The 6,286-nt window shown below is 45.5% G+C and overlaps 1 long non-coding RNA gene across 1 annotated transcript; it reads right to left on the bottom strand.

Moving 5' to 3' along the window:
- Window positions 1-403: 403 nt before the first annotated feature.
- On the bottom strand, window positions 404-5,620 carry LOC138750763 (uncharacterized). The gene is made up of 3 exons (XR_011349495.1): window positions 5,019-5,620; window positions 3,840-4,138; window positions 404-1,329 (listed from the first exon to the last, which is right to left on the bottom strand). It is a non-coding gene; the product is annotated as an uncharacterized lncRNA (long non-coding RNA).
- Window positions 5,621-6,286: the final 666 nt, after the last annotated feature.

The raw sequence follows: 6,286 nt of genomic DNA, 5'->3' as shown, positions 1-6,286 counted from the left end.
GGCTGAAGGGTCTCTTTTCTTTGCTGTGGTGTTTCTAGGTAGAGTTCACACCATTCTCAGGAAGGAGGATGAGCAGACAGATGTCATGGTCCAAGGGTAGGAAAGGTGATGAGATCCTGCCAGGAGAGACGAGGGAGTTAAGTGCGAAGGTGAAGGGCACAACCAAGGGGTCTCTCTCTCTCTGTCTGTGTGTGTGTGTGTGTCACTACGACTGTGTGTGACTCTCTCTGTCTGTGTGTCTCTCTGTCTGTGTGTCTCTCTGTCTGTGTGTCTCTCTGTCTGTGTGTCTCTCTCTGTCTGTGTCTCTCTCTCTGTCTGTGTCTCTCTCTCTTTCTGTGTCTCTCTCTGTCTGTGTCTCTCTGTCTGTGTGTGTCTGTCTGTGTGTGTCTGTCTGTGTGTGTCTGTCTGTGTGTGTCTGTCTGTGTGTGTCTCTCTGTCTCTCTCGCTGTCAGTGTCTCTCTCTCTGTCTCTGTCTGTGTGTGTTTCTGTGTGTGTGTGTCTGTGTATCTGTCTCTCTGTGTCTGTGTGTGTGTCTGTCTGTCTGGGTATGTGTGTGTCTCTCTCGGTGTCTCTCTGTCTGTTTGTGTGTGTGTCTCTCTCTGTGTCTCTGTGTGTGTCACTGTCTGTGTGTCTCTCTCCCTCTGTCTAAATGAGTGTCTCTGTGTCTGTATGTGTGTGTGTCTCTCTCTCTGTCTGTGTATCTGTGTGTGTCTCTGTATCTGCGTGTCTCTGTGTCTGTGTGTGTCTCTGTCTCTCTGTGTGTCTCTCTGTGTGTCTGTCTCTGTCTGTGTGTGTGTCTGTCTCTCTGTCGTGTGTGTATCTCTCTCTGTCTCTATGTGTGTCTCTCTGTCTCTGTGTGTGTGTCTCTCTCTCTCCGTCTGTGTGTGTCTCTCTCCGTCTATGTGTGTCTATCTGTCTGTCTGTGTCTCTGTCTGTGTGTGTCTGTCTGTCTCTCTGTCAGTGTCTCTCTCTCCGTCTGTGTGTGTCTCTCTCCGTCTGTGTGTGTCTATCTGTCTGTGTGTGTCTCTGTCTGTGTGTGTCTGTCTGTCTCTCTGTCTCGCTGTCAGTGTCTCTCTCTCTGTCTGTGTGTGTTTCTGTGTGTGTCTCTCTGTGTGCATGTGTGTCCGTGTGTGTGTGTATCTGTCTCTCTGTGTCTGTGTGTGTGTGTCTGTCTGGGTATGTGTGTGTCTCTCTCTCAGTGTCTCTAATATGTGCTTATTCATTACCCACCATTGTCCATCCCTACTGATGGTGCAGGCTTTGTTCCCCAAGGCGTCCGTATTGGCTGTCCATAGACCATCTCTGCCCCAACGCATTCCTCGGTGTCACCTACGTTAAAATCAAGATGGCATCAGCACCTTTTTGGGCACTTTTAGCCGTGTTTCCTCAGTTGTTCTGGCCAGTTTTGTGTTTCGTTCACATATTCCTGCTGCCTGGAGTTAATGGCACTCGTGGAAGATTGCCAGTTCCTGAAACAATTCTTCATTTATCTTATTTGTAACATTTTTACATTTAATTTAACATATGCATTAAAAAACTTAAATTTCTTCTTTGAAAATAAGATAAAATTAATGCATAGTGATTTAAAAAGTAACCCCTCCCACAGCTGCCCAATAGAAAACAATAAAGAGAGAAAACATCTAGATAGTATTTATAAAAATTGAGCAAAACTCTCAAATAAAATCTTGCTTTTCTTGGTTAATAGGAGTCAGAAAGTTCGTGTTGGGTGATTAAAACTTAATTCCTACAATTAGTAAATACACATCCCAAATCTTCAAAAGAGAAATTCAAATTTGTTCCGTGAATTCGATGTAATTATTTCAAGTGGGATACAACGGGCTATTTCAGTGTGGCCATCGACCCATTCCCAAATACGCATCGGACTTCCAAGTTACTGCCACACATTTTACCCCTATAACAATTACAGCACAGAAACAGGTCATTTGGCCCTTCTTGTCTGCACTGAACTAAATACTCTCCTCTCGTACCACCTCTCTGCATTCCCCTCCCCTCCAATTTTCCCTGAAATGACAAAATGGACCCAGCCGCCACTATTTCTCCCGGAAGCTCACTCCACTGAACCACCACTCTGAGTCAAGAAGATCCCCCTCATGTTACTTCCAAACTTTTGCCTCTTAACTCAATACCTCCTGTTTCAATCTCTGCTCCCCGCAATGAAAAAAGTCTCTCCACATCAATTCGTTCTATCCTCCTAGTAATTTTAAAGACCTCAATCAAATCCCCTCTCAACCATCTACAATCCAAAGAATAAAGACATCATTTGCTCAATCTTTCTTTGTAATCTAGTTGCTGATATCCAGGTAACATTGACGTAAATCTTCTCTGCACCCTCTCGACTTTGTTGATAGCTTTCCTCTCATCTGGTGACCAGAACTGCACACAGTACTCTCAACAGGGCCTCACCAATACCTTGTCTAGTCTCAACCTCACTGCCCGACTCCAGTATTCTATGCTATGGTTGATTAAGGCCTGCTATTTGAACAGATACTTTTCGAGGTACTCTCTGATTACCCTCCAATAATTAACCTATCACTGTCAGGCTCACCTGGTTGGCTTTTGAAGCCGTTTTTAAACAAAGGAACATTAGATTACATCCATTCCTCTGGCACCTCACCCGTGGATAAACAGGTTTTAAATATTTCTGTCAGAGCCCTTGCAATTTCTACTCTTCTTTCCCTCAAGGCCAAGGGAATATCATGTCAGACCTCCATCCACCAACAGACAAAAATCAGCCATCACAAGGTGAAGGCAGGACAGTAGTCCCACCTCTCCAGCACGAGTCACCCCAGGATCAAATCAGCACTGACTGCAAGAAGTTTCTACATCCTCTCGGTGTCTGTGTGGATTTCCTCCCACACTCCACAGCTCAAGGGGGCCGTAAGTTCATTGGCGATTTGGGAAGCTCAAGGCCATGGGGTGGAAGTGCACATTCTGGTCCTGGGGCCATCAATTCAATTCAACAGCACAGATGAACCTTTGGGCACGACCTGATCTTTTTCTGGTTTCAAACTCATTATTTTTGAAAATTGTATGTGCACCTCTAATGCAACACGACTGCTGCAAAACAGGCTTCATGATACATATCCATGACAAGAACTCGGGAGAATCAGATTTGGTTACTAGACTTTTGAACAGAACAGTATCTGGACATTTTATCCCTAAACTGAAACTTTATAGACATACAGAACAAAAAGAGGGCAAAACAAGCTTGTGTCTCACCAATACCACAATTCACGGCACTTTTTAAGTTCTCAAGGGTGGCAGAAAACACAAAGAACAGACAAACTCCTTCCACATTGTCACTTTGAGAGCTTTGGACTCACCATGCTATAAATATTGCCAAGCCATCACTCCAAATCAATGACCAAAAGTACTGGCTGAGGGATAGATTTGAGACATTTTAACTGCTATGTAGCAATCAGGCACAAGGAAAATTGCTGCTTCCATTGTAAAGTATTTAAGAATCTCAGACCACAAACAACCTTCACCCCAAAAAACAAGCAATTCTCCACAATAAAACTAGGTTTCCTACCTGTCTGCAAGTATCTGCTCTCTTGAGTCTGAATGGCACAACTGGGGAAACCGTTTCAAACCCATGACCTGAAACAGCATATTCTCTTCCCCTAATTGGAGCTGTCTTGCAATTGGCCACCACTGCCCGAGCAAGAATGAACTGGGAGATCTCACACTTGCTCCTTCACAGGTGAGACCTCCCTGTGCATTGGAGCTCCATATTATCCATCTTGCTCTATTTTGTTAACCTTAATCAAGTCTCCTCTCATTCTCCAACACTCCCATGAAAAATAAAAATCATGTACCCTGTAGTTCGCGAGTCCGGACACCAGGTGGTGGTATTATACCTAGATCTCTCTCTCTCCCTTGCTTCATGCATGCAGTACTCAGTGTGAACAGGCGGTGGCAGCACTTTACAGCCCTTGCAATCTGCAGCTTGGACAGTAATGGTTGGTTTGCACCAAGATTGAAGATTTGGAGATTTCCCATTGATTGGCAGAGAACATACTCGACATCACATCCAACCCTGAGATTCCCTTTTTTCTGTGGACACGGCCGAATTACCACGAATGGGTCGTGCAAAAATAAACGGTTCAGTGGAAACCTGGAAAGATAAAAGAATTGAAAACAAAGAAAATCAATAAAGTGCTGCAAGAGTCCTGAAATGAGTTCCTGATTGAGTTTGTTGTTGAGGAGTCTGAAGGTGGAGGGAGAGCAGCTGTTCCTGAACCTGGGGGTCTGAGTCTTGAGGCACCGAGAATTCTTTCCTGATGGCAGCAGTGAGAAGAGAAAGAGAGAGTGTGGATCTTTGGTGATTGCTGATGTTTTCTGACAGCACCATTCCCTGTCGATAAACTCAATAGTGGGGAGAGTTTTGTCTGTGATGTCCTGGGCTGTGTCCACGACCTTTTGGAGGGCTTTATTCTCAGGGGTATTGGTGTCCCCATACCAGACCATTATGCAGCCAGTCAGCACACTTTCCACCACATCTCTGTCAAAATTTGCCAGGGTTTCTGGTGTCATCCCAAACCTCCACAAACCCCTGAGGAATTAGAGGCGCTGACATGCTTTCTTCACGAGGACATTGGTGTTGGGTCCAGGAAGAATTTTTGAGATGGTGACTCCCAAGAACCTAAATTCGCTCACCCTCTCCACCCCTGATCCCCCAATCATCACTGGATTTTAAACCTCTGGCTTTCCATTCCTGAACTCAACAATCAACTCCTTGGTTTTGGTGACATTGAGTGCGAGGTTGTTGTTGATGCACCATTCAGCTCGGTTTTCAAACTCCCTCCTGCATGTGGACTCATCCCCTTCCTTTATACAACCCACGTCCGTGGTATCGTCAGCAAATTTGGAGGGGATATTGTTGATGTACCGAGCCACACAGTCGTGGGTGTAAAGTGAGTAGAGTGGGGGCTAAGAACACAGCCCTGTGGTGCTCTGGTACTGATGGAGATCGTGGAGGGGATATTCTTACCAACCTTCACTGATTGTGGTCTGGAGGTGTTAACTCCCAGGTCTTGGAGTTTGCTGGTCAGTTTGGAGGGGATGATGGTGTTAAATGCCGAGCTGTAGTTGATAAAGAGCATCTTTACTGTTCAGGTGCTCCAGGGATTGGTGTAGGGCCAGTAAGACAACATCTGCTGTTATTATGAGAGGCGAACTGGAATGGATCCACATCACCACTCAGACAGGAGCCTTTCCAAACACTTCTTCACTGTTAATGCAAGTGCAACTGGTCGATAGTCATTCAGGCAGGTGATTACACTCTTCTTGGGCTCCGGTGTGATTGACACCTGTTGGAAACAGATGGGGACCAGTCAGGATGCTTTCCTTGGATACCAGATGGCAGTTTGGCAGGGGGACGGGAACCACAATATGAGAGCAGAAGTTCAAAAGCATGAGGGGACATGTTCTGAGTTTGTCAAAAAAAAAGACAGGCAGAGGAAAAAAACAGATGGAGTCAGTCAGAGGGTTTGAAATGTCTATTTCAATGCAAGGAATAAAGGGGATGAACTTTGAGCATGGATCAGTATGTACAACTATGATGTTGTGACTGTTACAGAGTCTTGGTTGGAGGAAGGGCAGGATTTGCTGATGCAGGTCCTAGGGTTTGGGTTTAAAAGGAATAGAATGAGGGGTAGTGGGGTGGGGGGCGAATAATGTTACTGGTCAGGGATAGTATCCCAGCTATAGAAAGGGAGGAAATTGCAGAGGGGGTGTCCACTGAGACAGTGAGGATATTTAAAAGATATGGATAGAAGAAGAGTAGTAGCCTGTATTGTCATTTAAAACCAGGACACAGTTTAAAAATGAAATGACAGCCTCCAGAAACTACAATGCTAACCAGCAAACTGTGATTCCACATCAGGCAACACAAGATGCCATTTCAACTCCAGATAAAAGATCAAAACTACACAAGACTAAAATGCACCTATATAACGAGAAGAAAAAAGTCCCAACAATGGCACAGACTCGGGAACCTCCAGGCCAGGTTCACTCCAGTCACCGGGACATCTCCTCTGCAGATCAGACAGCCAGGCATACACCATTCACTCCAGGCGTCCAGATGCAGATCTGCCACAGCAGGTGGGGAAACAGAGGAGGAGAAAGCAAAGTAGGGAAACAGAGGGATGGAAATATCGAAGTGGAAACGGAGGGGGTGAAACGGAGGGAGACAAACAGAGGCGGGGAAACGGAGGCGGCAAAACAGGAAGGGAAACAGAGGCGTTGGAACAGATGGTTGGAA

Source organism: Narcine bancroftii, unplaced genomic scaffold, assembly GCF_036971445.1.
Source record: "Narcine bancroftii isolate sNarBan1 unplaced genomic scaffold, sNarBan1.hap1 Scaffold_256, whole genome shotgun sequence".
Taxonomy (NCBI): Eukaryota; Metazoa; Chordata; class Chondrichthyes; order Torpediniformes; family Narcinidae; genus Narcine; species Narcine bancroftii.
The sequence above is the reverse complement of the archived record's forward strand: the minus strand, read 5'-3'. Positions and strand labels throughout refer to the sequence as shown.